This window comes from Lagopus muta, chromosome 7, assembly GCF_023343835.1.
Source record: "Lagopus muta isolate bLagMut1 chromosome 7, bLagMut1 primary, whole genome shotgun sequence".
In the NCBI taxonomy this organism is placed as follows: domain Eukaryota; kingdom Metazoa; phylum Chordata; class Aves; order Galliformes; family Phasianidae; genus Lagopus; species Lagopus muta.
The window spans coordinates 18,992,252-19,006,890 of NC_064439.1; the positions used below are offsets into that span (position 1 = coordinate 18,992,252).

A 14,639-nucleotide genomic window follows, 5' to 3' on the forward strand; every position below is an offset into this window, starting at 1 on the left:
AGGGAAATATCTTAATATCCAAATAAAAAATATTTCCCCAACAAAACAGAGATAACTTTCCAGTTCTGGATTCGGGGGAGATTAAATGAAAAGATAATATCCTCATCAGAAAATAGCCCCTTCAAAACATAGTTTCAGTACAATTAGTATGAAATCAAACTTCTTACAGTTTTACAAGGCATATGCATGGTTTGGGAAACATCCGAGATATTAAAGTACTTAGGAGATTAATGCTAAACTTTAATGTTTGCACAATGAAATTGTTTGAAGTCTGTGCTGTGTAGAAACATTTTTTTTTTTATTTTTATTTTTTTTTAAATTCTTTTGAGCTGATCGAATCTATGCTAAATAAATACAAGTTTTAATCTAGATATGAAGAATGTAGACATGGATATTTCTAATGAATATTATCATAGATAATAAAAAATATTAGCAAGTATCACATGCCTTTCTGATTCTCAAAACTTATTTATATTGCTTTCTATTTAGAAAGACTTTGATTACAATGAAAGATCACCAACAGACAATGAAATAAATGTAAGATTTTTTGTTTTAAGAAAACTCAAAAGCCTTTCTATATTTTTTCTTAAGTAAGAGTGCTGGTGCAAAGTGATAAAAGATGTTTTGTTTTTCTACTACTCCAAGAACTCTGATAGAACAGGAGCTATAGATATATCTTAGAACCTGGAATCTGCTCCAAGTGCTATTTGTAGAGCCACCTCAGAAAAAGAATTAACCAAAACACTCCCAAGCTGCTATTTTCAGCTTCCAGTTTCACAGAGTTCTCACAGAGCTCCTCATAAGTTCTAGGGAATCATATAGATTTAACAGACGGAATCAGCCCCAAATACCTGACTGAAAAGCATTCTCCCTGTTAACAGGGAGAACAAATAAAGCCAATTCACATCCAAAAGAAGCACACAGTTCTATTTTTACCTGCAACTTCTGATCTCTTACTTTTTTTTTTTTAATCTTTACTCAGCCTGCAACTTGTTTTCCCCACTCTCATGTTGATTTGTCACACAGTAATCCACTTCACCTGCATTCATTCACCAAGCAGCCTTCATCTGCTCTTTTAGAAAATTGATTATTTTTTTAACTAATTATTTTTTTTTACTAATTGTCTAAATAGTTACCACAGAGAGTAAGCTAAAATGGTTTAAGCTACTGTAATTTGGACACTAGAAAATTGTGAAAGCAGACTCCAATAAATTCAGAACAAGGAAAGCCCTGATGAGTTCTGAGACCCAACGCTGTCATATAAACACAAAACTGATGGTTTGCTGCTCATAATAGCTAGCCCACGTACTGGGCTACAGAAGGATAAAGAACAATATAATAACAATATAATAGACATTTTGTCCACAGATTCTTCCATATAAGTCATCCAGACCTATTTAATGAGCTCATTAAGAAAAAGTGAATGGTACTTTCTATCAGTGTTACATAATTTCAAAATCTTCATTTCAAAATCTTCAGATCTGAAATCTTCAAGATGTGCTATATAATGCTGAATCTCAGTACATCTCTATCCTCTGTAGAAAATAACTAATTAACAAGGCTTCTGATTGTCTTTGTAAATACAAAACCTCCACTTGCTGCAGTCAAAGAAATTTGAGGAGTCCAGAAAATGTGGAAGTTATTTCATCATAACCTTTGTAGGAGGCAAGATTAGAAATCAGATAGCAGTCAACATCAGATGGGTACTTTACAATGGCCAGTGCTCAATCCTAAGCAGTAAATTTTCAGTGATTGGTAAATAGATATTAACTGATTTAATGTCTATTAAATTCTGGTTTGGAAAGTAAATGCTTGTGACACAATAAATAAATGATTGGTCATACAACACTGAAAGAAAATTACATTTTTAGCATGACTTACGTAGAAATGATGTAAACCAACCCAATATCAGGTAAAGTTACTGGTATGGAGGAGGAAGAAGCCTGATACACAGTTTCACAAACAAACTGAGAATAATTAACTGCTTATTACAATTTCTATGTATTTAGTAAATACATTCCATGCTTTACAGCCTGTCTTCAGTATTATTCTAGGAGCAGAAAAAAAATGACTGTTAATGGAATTTCAATTTTAAAAACGTAATGACAGAAACCAAATTTGTGACTCTGTGTGAAACACTTATTACATTCAGACTGGCTTGTAAATATGTAATTCAGCAAGTTTTCTTTAAAGAAGCATTATTAATGAACATTTTTAAATAACAGAAAGAGCTGCAAAAAGTATAATCGCCCTTCCAAAGAAACATTCTGTGGTGAACCTTTGCCTTACTGACTGCCTCTTCACTTGTGGAAATAAGAAGTTAGCAAGGTATCTGGAAGAGATTTTCAAGAGTCTTAAAGCATCAAATCACATTTAGATTTTTGTCAATTTACTTCAGACTTTATTACTGTTCAATTCTTTTGTTCTTCTGTTCTATTTTTTGCCAGCAAATGTACCAAATTTGGCTATGGCCATTTCTGACTGTGGACAGGATTGACACAGCTCACCCATCTCACGTGAGAAAAGTAAGCATCAGCTAGCAGATACTAATTAATTTCAGCTCCTGGTAACTCTAATGAAATAGCCACAGAATTGGATGAAGGCACGTTCTGAAAGAACAGGTGGTATACATGTAGCACAAGCCTACCAGCACAGATCTGTAGTATAGCTGACTGAGAGATATATAATTATATCAACCAATGAGTCAAACAAAATTAAAGACTTTGTTTCTGTAAAAATTACTTGAGATCAAAGAGGATAATTCAGAAATTAACACAGAACAATCAGCAGGAAATGAGAAAGAATATCAGAATATATCAATGACAGACATCTCCTTAAAGCTGTGTCTTGCAGGCAGCCTTCTAGCAAATGAATCTGACACTTTAACTACACTGTCATCTAACCCTCTCCAGTAGGAAAACCAGGCCTAGCTGAGGAAACAATATCTAACAAGATCTAGAAAGACAGTGGAGAGGCAGAGAAAAAAAATCCACAGTTTGCCAGTTGTCGTAACAGTGCATGAGAAGTTCTTGTGGTCTTACAAATCCTTCTCTACAACCCACGGCATGAAATGCATGCTCACAGCTTTATACTGAAAAAAGCATAATTCCGGCAAGTACTAAGGAAGTGTCTTTTTTTCCTTAGGTTTCTTATTGCATTTATGAGATCATAGTGGAAAGGACATTCCAATGAAAGCTCAGAGAGACAACTGACCTTGATTTCTGCTTGCCTGAAGATATCCAGGCATATTTGGACAAACCACACAGTTGGATTACTGCAGTAGGTTATCATTATATATGTTTGCAGGGTGGACAATGGACTTCTTACCTGAGAAACCCATTGGCGGAATATATGCTGCCCTGGGGCTCTAGCTCTGGCTGCAGCTTGAATACATCTGATTGCATAGGTGCAAGACCAGTGCTGGTCAAGAGGCCTCCAAAGCAGTTGGTGTATAGGAACCTGTCTGGCTCACATCAGCACTGGAAAATCCAGACTCTTTTCTGATCACCTCAGCCTTCAAGCACTGAGAAGGGACAGAAGAAAAAAGTAAACTGTCAAATTTGCTCAATAATCCTTGCCATATTGGAGCTCAGCCATTGCTGCACAGGAGTTTTGAACCACGGTTTCTCTTTCTTGTCTCTGTAACTTCCATGAAGAAGAGCAAAAGAGTCAGGTCGGGTCAACAGTTTTCATTTAGTTTTGCATTCACTTTTTCAGGAAACTAAGTTTCTACATTAAAACAGAACCCAAAACCCAATAAATAGAGGTAGCAGAATACTTTACTGGATGAAATTAAAATTGCATTTTCCCAAACACTGATAAAATGTGGTGAACACACACTTCTACCTCAGCTTTTTAATGCAGAATCGTTCATCTGATACTAAACTTCGTCGTTCAATATTTTTGGAATGAACCTGGAACTTTTTTCAACTAATGAGAAACTGATAGATCTTTTTAAAAAAAATTGCAATTAGAAACATGTCTCCCTCTTAAATAATTTTAAAAGAAACTATAAGTTTCCACAAAATGTCTTTGAACATTAGTGAAGCCTCCGAAATTCTGTAAATAATATTTGTAATAATAAGCAATTTTTCATTTTTCAGATGCTTACGCTTCTCACATAATAAGATTACCTTTGAATTACATATAAAAACCTCAAATTATTTTGAGGGTACTAAAAGTTCACAGGAATTAAAGACTTAAGTGTAGTTTTGTCTTTGCTCATCTCTGAATGTTTGTCTCAAAATAAATAATGTCTAGCTTTCTTTTTCTTCTTACTGGTTTAGTTTCCCATTTTGGATAGCTATTACATCTAAGTAGCTGAGTTTGTACAATTTTATCTGGATTTAGAAACTCCCTAATACAGCAACAGGAGAACATCTGAACAAGATACAAGTGTTAAGAGTTTACAGAGCAAAACACGCAGAAAAGCCATGGGTGTCCAAAGGGGAATCCCACTTAAAAGATAGAAATGAAGCACTGTAATGGAAAGTGAGCCTAACTGGCACAGCATTACACTTCCAATTAATGGCTATCACAGAGACTGTTTTAAATTTTAAGTCCTATCAAGATAAATAACAGTGACAAGAAAAAAACTCATTCTAAACAAAGCTAAAAGCAATGATAGCTTGCATTAAATACAGTATGGTATCTTCAATTCCTGTGTATGAATTCTAAGGAAGTGTTGAAGATTTAAGTTTAAATGAAAACGTTTCACTGATCTCTTACACACTGACAATAAATTGCATTCTGATAGTGTAATCATCAACTGCAGAAACATTTTCTCTGGAATTTTGAAGAAAAAAAAAAAAAAAAATCAGTCAAAATCTTCCAGAAACATGAGAAGCTTCACTTTAGAGTTTTTTGTTTGGTTGGTTTTCTTTTTGGTTTTATTTAATAGAACTAGATACTTCCCATTTAACAGATTCAGGTTTTATTATTATGATTTTGAGAAAATGTTCTTCGGTGGATGTGAAAATAAGTCTTGGATCTGCCCTGTTTTTTTCTAATGATTACTGTGTGATTTTTAGGACACAACAATCCTCAGTATCAATTATCAGGGTAATTTTTGTTTTGCCTCAGATTTTCAACTTTCTTAAGCTACTGTTAAAATACAAAGTTAGATTAGCTTTCATTTTCATCTCTAAATTCTCATAAAGGCATTACTTATACTCATTTGTGTCATGGTTTGGTGTTTTTTTTTTTTTTAAATCATAGTATTAATGACAGTATTTCTGGTGATGAGTGACCAAAAACCTCATTATAAAAGAGTTGAAAGTGTCTGAAAATGCATGAGAGAAGAGACTTTAAAAATCAGAAAGAATGACAGAAGATAAAGATAAGAAAACCTGGAAAGACAACCTTGAAAAAAAAAAAAAACCTCATTAAATAAACAATGAAAAGGACAGAAATGTGCAAGGATATATGCAATAAATTGGGTAAAAACTGCTACGTCTGAGTTCCAAATGTCCAAACAAGTAATTTAAAACAATTTATTTCAGTGACAGAAGAAAACATATCTCTGCTAGGAGATCCACCGCTAAACAGTAAAATGTCAGAATTCTCAATGTTCAGTAAGTTTAATTTGTTAGCAGAATTACTTTCCAAAACTTTAAATACTACTGTTACATCATTCCCACAGTCACTCACAATTGAAAACAGAATGAAAGCACTCTACAGCAAAATGAAAACAAATCTGTCACATAAACATTATTATATACATCTCCAAAGCAGCAGAAATGTGCATCTGTGCAAGCAGTTTGCAAGATTAGCTTACTGCTGTTGCTCTTCTGCTTGGCTCTGAATTTCTGGAAAATTTTAGTTTTGCATAAAATAAAAAGTAAATTAAAAACAAAAGATCTTGCTTTAGATAGATATAGCAAAATATTTTGAATAGTATTTTGAATCAGAAGCATTTTGAATTTCTTTGTTTGCAAATCCGCTACCTTGTTGTTAATTTTCCTGACTCTCCCCTGGACTTACTGGCAAATTTCAACCTGTGTTTAAAGAGATTTTAAAAATTATCACATCATGTCAAAAACCAAATTCATGTCATTGTGTAATTATTTTTCATCTCCTTCTGAGCTTACACTTAAAGCATCAGTATTCACTATTACAGTCTAGAAGCTGATAGAGCTTGGAGAAGAGAAGGCTCCAGGAAGGCTCATTGCAGACTCCTGATATCTGAAGTGAGCTTGCAAGCAGAAAGGGGACCAGCTCTACAAGGTTTGATAGCAATAGGACAAGGGGGGGGATGGTTTTAAATAAAAGGAGGGAGATTTAGGTTAGGTGTCAAGCAGAAAATCTTTACTCAGAGGGTGGCACGGGTGCCTGAAGAGCAGTGGATGCCCCATCCCTGGAGGTGCTCAAGTCTGGGTTGGACGTGGCCCTGGGCAGCCTGAGCTGGTGGGTGACAGCCCAGCACACAGCAAGGGGTTGGGACTGGGTGGGCTTTGAGGTCTACTCCTACCTAAGCCAATGACTCTATGATTCTATGATAACACTTTTGGTAAAAATAGAGTAAAAAGTTCTTTAAAAAAAAAAAAAAAAACAGCCAAAAATAACACAAGGGAACAAAGAGAACTGTGTAACTCATACTTACAGCTCCTGTGTCACCATGAGCACAAAAAGGGCTATCGACAAAAATAAACAGTGCATGCAAGACATAAAAGTTATCCACAGGAGGGAAGATTTGGCAAATGCGTAGTGTGTGGTGGATAGTGAGGGTATTAGCTACTAGTAATGTGTTTGTATATATGCATTCATGTATGTCTTCACACAGTATGCTGGGAACACAAGTTCCCAGATTTTCTCCTGAATACAACCATTACTTGAAGTCAAAGCCACTAGTGGAACAAGTCCTACCTCACAGAGAGGCTTCCATTCAAAACAGAAGATTTGGATGAAACAAACTGAGTTAAAGAATCTCTCGCTATTCTGTAGAAATCTGAGGTCTTTTGATTCTGTCCCAGAATAATTGTTTAAACTACACACAGTAGTTTAATTCCTCTACTACACACAGAATTAAAATTCTTATAAAACCAAGTGGAGTTAAAATATGGACCTAATTACAACAATAAAAATTAAGCTTTAAAGGTAAAAAAAAGTATTCTTATTACTGACAGTAAGTAAAATATGAATTAATGTAGCATAAATTGGAAAACCATTCACCGTGTAATAGAAGCTCCAAATAGGATTATAGATGAAAAATAAATGAGCTGGAAAAGAAAGAACAAATGCACTGGGAATGCTGTTTTCCATATTATTCGTTGTGTAAATCTGAATAGAACTCAGTGTACTGGCTTTTTCACTTCAGCTTAGACAGAAACGCACTCTTAAGAGAAGTATATTTGCATTTCATTTCTTAACCTGCCTAAGCATTTAAGAACATTAAATTGTTTCTCTCACCAGAAATACTAAAAAATTACATATTTCATTGTTAAAACCACATAAACAGCATTATAGTCATAATTTTTCCTAGGCTTATTAATCTCTAGGTATTTGGTTTATTTGGTTTAAAAATTAAACAACTTGATTTATTTTACTGAATACTGAAGTAAAACTATATTGATGTTAAACCTTGTCTGACTTCAAAAACATCACATTTTATCTCTCTGTTGAATTAAAGCATCTTTAAGAGTAATGAAAAACCCAAAATGAATGAATATAGAAGAATGCAGTTAGCATCCTCTACCTTCTCAGCTAATTCCTACAACAGGTTGTATATCCCACACAGTCAAAGGAAATCTGATCAATGAATTTAGAAAGCTTTGGATCAAGCCTTTCAGAAGTCAGCAAATCTATTTATGAGAATATTAAAGCATAGTCATAACTATAACTGCTTTACAAGGCCAGTGTACCATTCTCCTCCTGCTTGTTAACCCTAACCCTGCCTTGGCAAAGGTGTGAAAATAGTTGGTGTTCAGCTCACAGCTCCTTAGTACAGAATTTAAATGGGGGTAAAAAAAAAATATTTCCTATTTTTTCTGCTTGTACTCATGTCTCTGTTTCAGGAAACCAATTCCAGTATTTTGTTTTAAGTCTATATAAATTAGATTTTTTCCTTTTCAACTGTGTCCCTCCTGTACTTCTGTAATGCAAATATAATTGCAACTAATGCAGGAGCGTGCGTGTCTGAACACGCTCCTGCCTATCTCTCTAATGCTTTTCATTATATGAAGCTGATAATGTTTTCAACTTGTCACGCTTAGGATAAATGAGATCTTGTCCCGATGATCAGTGAAGGCAGTTTAGATTTTTCTTTCTTCCAGTTCTCATTGAGTACATTACAACTGTATAAGGCCCATATGTATCTTTCTCATAATTACTACTCCTTTAGCATCATCATCAAATTTTCTATCAGTGGATGAACCTAGAACATAGATAAAAGAAAAACGAAGAAGCTGACAAAGAACAGCATTTCCTGAAGCATTACAAAATAATTGCACATTATACAAACTTTTTTTTTTCAGTTTCTCCACCTGATACCAGTTAAATGACACTAAAGATGACCATTTTTGATCCAGTTCTTTATAATGCTTATATATATATATATTTTTTTTTTTTTTTTGCTCAGAGAACACCACAAGTCAAGTACAAAAGAATGATTAAATTCTTCATGTTATACCTTCATTCAGTATTTTACCTAAAACTTCTCTACTAGTTTCTCTCAGTCCTGCACTCTTAATTCTTAACTCTGGCTTTGATTATCTGTATCATATCTTTTTCAGAGACAGTCATATTAACCCATCCAGAGAGGGATACCTGGGTGCTATATTGACATATACGTGATTTAATTTGTCTGAGTTTTGGATATTGCCAACACTTTATGTTCTGGCTATTGTTTTAGTTATCACATGAAATAGATTAAGTTTTCCATCAGTTATGGTTAATTCACAGTTTGAACAAGTTCTAATGCAAACCCCACAATTCGTAAAAATCGTATAGCTAGGGATAGCTAGCTTAAAATTACTCTGCTCACCTACTTTGATTAGTGGTGGTGGAAGAGCTTAAATACCTGATCAAGAGTTTAAAAAAAAAAAAAAAAAAAATCAAACAATATACTTCATTGAAGCTTGTTTGACCCTAATGCAATACAGCATCAAACTTACTATGGCAAATATATGCTGTATTCTTTTCATATTGCTTTAAGCTACAAAGCAAGAGAAATCTGATGTCATTACCATTGCAAAGAAATGACAGTCGCCCTTTTGCTGTTCATTTTCTTGTAGAGTCATTAATAAGTTAGATTTACTCTTTTGTTGTGCAATTTGACAAACTTGCCACTGTCAGTGAAGTAATAATGATATTCATTTAGGAAATACAGTAGATAATACATTTTTCTATTTCTCTATAGAAAACTGTTTTGTTCTACTTCTGTCCTACTGAATAGTAAATAGACTAGCAGAATTTGAAGCACTAAAGAAATGAAACCACAATATCTGTTTATGCACTATTTGAACTATTAACATAATTATAACCATCAGATCAATACTGTATATAGTATTTCTAATATTGCTTAATTCAACACACATCTACAAATTATGAGTTTTGTTCAAGTTCTTTTTAGAGCTGCACTACTTTGCCAGAAAAAAAACTGAATTTCATGCCTTTTTATCTCTAACAGAGATGGGAACATTTGCCATTAGTCCGAAGCAAGGACAAACATATAACATTAAAACCACTACAGTTCTTCTGGGAAACTGGTTGCTACACTTATTGCTATACTTTGAGTAGATAAACAACATTATGAGTACATATCCATAAGCCACAGAATCATAGGTGCTGGAAGGGATATCTGGAGATCACCTAGTCCAACCCCCTGCTAAAGCAGGTTCCCTACAACAGGTTACACAGAAAACCATCCAGGCATGTTTTAATATCTCCAGAGGAGACTCCACAATTTCTACAGGCAGCCTGCTCCACTTGCTCTGTCACCCTCAAGCAAAAAGTTTTTCTTTAGGTTCATATGGAACTTCCTATGTTTTAGTTTCTGCCTGTTGCCCCCTGTCCTGTCACAGGGAAAAGTTGAAAGATCCCCTTTCGGTCACCTCTCCTTTAGGCTGAACAGTCCAGATTTCTCAGCCTTTCCTCACAAGGGAGATATTGGCTCCAGGCCCCTCATCACCTTTTTTGCTGGACTCTTCCCAGTAGTTCCCTGTCCTTCCTTTATTGAGGAGCCCAGATCTGGACACAAGACTCCAGATCATGTTATCTTTAATGCTTAATAATAATAACTTTATGTGACATGATAACTTGTCATTAAAGCGTCTGGGTAAAATAGCTTAGCTGTTAATCTATAATTGGGTGCATACTTATGTCATTAATAACAGATTTCAAAGGTAAGGTATATACTTATGACACAGAACCAATTTCTGATCATTGTATATTACATATGAATAACTTTTATGCTGTGAAAGACTACTGAATGAAATAATGAAAAAGAAAAATTTCAGTTATTAACAACAAAAATATTATTGGCAGTATATTTCAGTGTTCAGTCCTATACAGTAAGTTTCAATTAAACATCTAATGAAAGAAAATTTTCTTCTTCCATGAGGGGAAGACAAATTAATTAAAAAGCATGAAACAAAGAACTTGCAATAATTTAACTAGGAGGCAATGAACAACAGAGCAGATATTTCTGTTTAAATGTTAACTTTTGTCATCTGTTCAACTTCCTATAATATACTTTACCCTTTAAGTTAACTTTCTATGTTTAAAATGACAGGGTTTTTAAAGATGATGCAGCTAGGAATCGGTACGCCAAGTACATGAACAGGAACAACGCTCCAAGCACAGTAGTGAAAAAAAACAAATATATCTCATCAGCAAGTCAAACTTGGATACAGAAGTAATTAAATGTATCAGAAGAATGAGCATACTGCCTTCAAGAAAATAACAAAAATTGCATAGAATTTGCATACAGTATATAATAAATGTTAATTTCTTTTGTCAACAGACGCGTTTTCAGCTTTGATTTACTGTCATCACTAAATGAGGGTGTGCATGAATACTAACATGTTATATTAAATTATTCATTTACTAAGGAAGGGTAGAAGAGATGTAAAGTAAATAAATGGTCTTATACACATTAAAAGAACTTGTGTTTGATGCAGGAGTTTAAGTAGAAAAACAACATAATCAGCTTGATATTGGACAAGCAAGTAGAAAGATTACATAATTTTTTATTTTTATTTTTTAATTTAAATGTGAACATGAATGTTGGAAATGAAGAAGGTATCACAGGTTCACTGGAAGAAGTGGGATAAACTAGATTTGGTTTCAGAAAAAATGTACAGAGATGTCAGCTTCTATTTGCATCTTTATTTAACTACGGTTAGCCAGAATTAAAAGTATTTAGGACTTATGAGATCGTATTATTAGTGGTAATCTAAATGCAAAACATGCCTTACATTCAAAGTAACAATGCAAAAAGAATGTCACATAACGCTGAACAAAAAAATGAAACAATGAACTTAAAAACTTCATGTTTGGTGTGCTAGTCTGAAGGTCCATCTTAAAAAGCTCATTCTCTTTAGTTACCTCATGACATATATGGACAATATTTACAGAGTGTGGATGCTTGGACTTTATTTGAATAATCAATATTTACAGATCAATTACATTTCCATTATGTCCTTTTTGATATATTTTTTGGAATTATGTTCTGTTATGACTGTTTGCTTTGGATAATGCTGACTTCACTGAATTTCAAGACAATTCTAGAGATTCCTCTGCACTGGAGTAGATTCTGTATAGGTCTCTAGCCTCGGAAAGTAGATGTCAAGATACTACATCTACTTTTAATCATTGCTGATAATATCAGTTGGGCAATCAGGCCAACTTCAAAAAAGTACTGAGAAAAATAAAATGTAGATGAAGTTTATTTAAGTTTTACATTTATTTCTGGAAGTGAAGTTATCTGGAGGGTTTTTAAAAAATACTTTCTACGCTGATTTAGTTGAATTGGTATGCTACAAAGTTATGGCCATTTACAATATATATTTTTTATTCCAGTTTTTTATAAAGTATTTGTGAAGGTCAAAGCCATTTCTCTTAACTATCTTCATACCTCTCCTTTTCCTATGTACTCCTTCAGTGAATGTAAAATGATAAGATCCAAGAGGAAAATCTGGATGGGCTCAAAGTAATTTTGTTCTGGCTGCCTAATCTCCATTTCAATCAAAGATTCACACATTTTTTGATTCCATTTCACAGACTGACATTCCCATTTAATACATATATTTTATTTATACATTTGTAACCAAAGGTTGGCTTAATAGCTCCGAACTTTGTTTTGCTCTGTTTCAGTATCTTACAGAAAGGAATTTAACCTCTGTCTCTCATTGAGGCCTCCAGGAAATTTGGACCAGATAGTTCTGAAGAATGAATCAAATGAGTTTTTTGAGGATTATGTAATTCATAATTGAATGCTACACTCACTAACAATCTCTCCCACAAAATAGCTATTTATGATATAATAAATCTTCAATTATTGTTTGAGTAATACTCACTGAAGTTTCTTTTCATGCCATTAAACTTCATTATTTGAAAACAATTCAATAACAATTTTGTGTGCATCAGCAAGCCTGACTTTGCCTTTAGTTATTTCATGAGCATATTTTGAGGTTTCTGTCTGACATTTAAGTTAGCTGTTAAATGTAATGCTAGGAACCATCTGGAGAGCTATCACAGATTGAATAGCCTAATAAATGTAATCTGCCATGATGGAATGCCTTTAGATTATTTTTTTTTTGATTGCAGATTGTACTAGTAATTTTTTAACATCAAGTTTCCTAAAATTAGTAAAGCCTAACTCTTGCTTATGGATAATTGTATTTGACTACAATCATCTCTATCAATCTTATGCTAGAGTGAACTCTGACTTGCTTCTTAGCTTGATAAAAAAAATCCAGCAATTTACACTTATCTTTTTACAAAGTAAGCAGTGCCCTTGTGAGGACAACTTACTGTCACCTGGTATCTTCACCTTAAAAAGTGTGAAGATAGCATTTTGACTTTTGTAGTGCTGATTTGAAAGTATGGGAAGAGCTTGCATGCATTCTTATAAGTATAAAATGAGGCTAACTCTCAACAAAAATTAAGCTAGGAATTCTGTACATAATTGTGTCATCACCCACCTCAGTATTCATGATATCCAGCCATGTATTAATAACACAGAAAAATTAATGAATAATTCCTACTGATTTTTTTTAACACAAAATAGCAATAATTTTATAAATGCACTGAATTAATTCTGTGAGACAATTTGAAAGTAAGGAGAAAGTTTCATTATCTTTTCACATCTGCCAATTTCTCTGTTAAGCAGTCTGCCCTGGTTTTTTTTTTTGTATTCCCATATTAATCTCGCAAATTCAGTCTCCCAGTCATTGTGATTTCACTTTAGCTCCTGACAACATTCCTCCAAAGACATACCATCTCCTTTATGCAGGTCCCCACATCTTCAGCAATGTTTATAGAAAAGCCTGACTGCTTTCTCTTCCTACAAGACAAGCAAACAGAAAAAAAAATAACAAAAAACAGAAAGACTGACTTTCCAGTAGGTATTAAGCGTACTATTACACTGATCTTACCTTTCAGAAATTATTCTAGGTCTATGATCCCTTGCAATTTTTCTGTTTAAACTCCAGTAATGATTCAATGAATTAGTAGTATTACTAATTATAATATAATTATAATAGCTAGTAGTATTTAAATATTTTGGCTTTGTGTTTCCAGAACAACATATAGTTCTTAACCACATCACAAAGAGTTATCACAAACTAATTTTCATATTCACTTTACTATGCACGTGAGATTTGAGATTCGTGCCCCTGACCCTGCAAACAGGAAAATAAGAGCCCATGTCTCAGCTCTCTTCCAGATTTCAGCTGACCACAGAATCATAGAATAGCAGGGGTTGGAAAGGACCTCAAGAAACTGTTAAGTCCAATCCCTCTGCTAAAGCAGGTACCTTACAAAGGGTCACACAGGTAGGCATGCAGATGGGTCTTGAATATTTTCAGAACTTTCTATGTTTAAGTACTCGGCCATTAATCCTTGTCCTGTCGGCACCCTGTTGGCTCATGACCAACCTGTTTTCCACCAGGACCCCCAGATACTTCTTCACAGAGCTCCTCTTATCCCCCAACTTGCACTGATGCATAGTTTCTTCCACTCGGGGTGGAAGACTTTACACTTATTCTGGTTAAACCTGATCAGATTCTTCTCTGTCCAACTCTCTAGTCTGTCCAGGACTTGTTCAGTGGTAGCACAGCCTTCAGGTGTGGCAGCCACTCCTCTCAGCTTTGTATCCTCAGCAAACTTGCTCAAAGTGGTCTCTACCCCTTCATCCAGGTTGTTGATGAAGATGTTGAATAAGACTGCACCCAACTCTGACTGCTGGAGAACACTGCTTGTTATAGGCCTCCAACCAGACTCTGCACTGCTGATGACAATCCTCTGAGCTCTGACAGTGAGCCAGTTCTCAATCCACCTCACCAGCCACTCATCTATCCCACATTTTATAAGTCTCATAGCAATGATGTTGTCGAATACAGAGACAAACCCCTTGCTAAATTCAAGGTACACAACATCCACTGCTCTCCCCCCCCATCTACCCAGCCAGTAGTGACATC

General features: G+C 34.4%; 1 long non-coding RNA gene across 1 annotated transcript in view; it reads right to left on the reverse strand.

The window, feature by feature from the left end:
* Window positions 1–13,036: 13,036 nt before the first annotated feature.
* LOC125695692 (uncharacterized) overlaps window positions 13,037–14,639 on the reverse strand; it is a 42,987-nt gene continuing 41,384 nt past the window's right edge. Inside the window, exon 6 of the long non-coding RNA XR_007378037.1 lies at window positions 13,037–13,504. This is a non-coding gene — a long non-coding RNA (uncharacterized LOC125695692). The remainder of the gene's footprint in view (window positions 13,505–14,639) is intronic.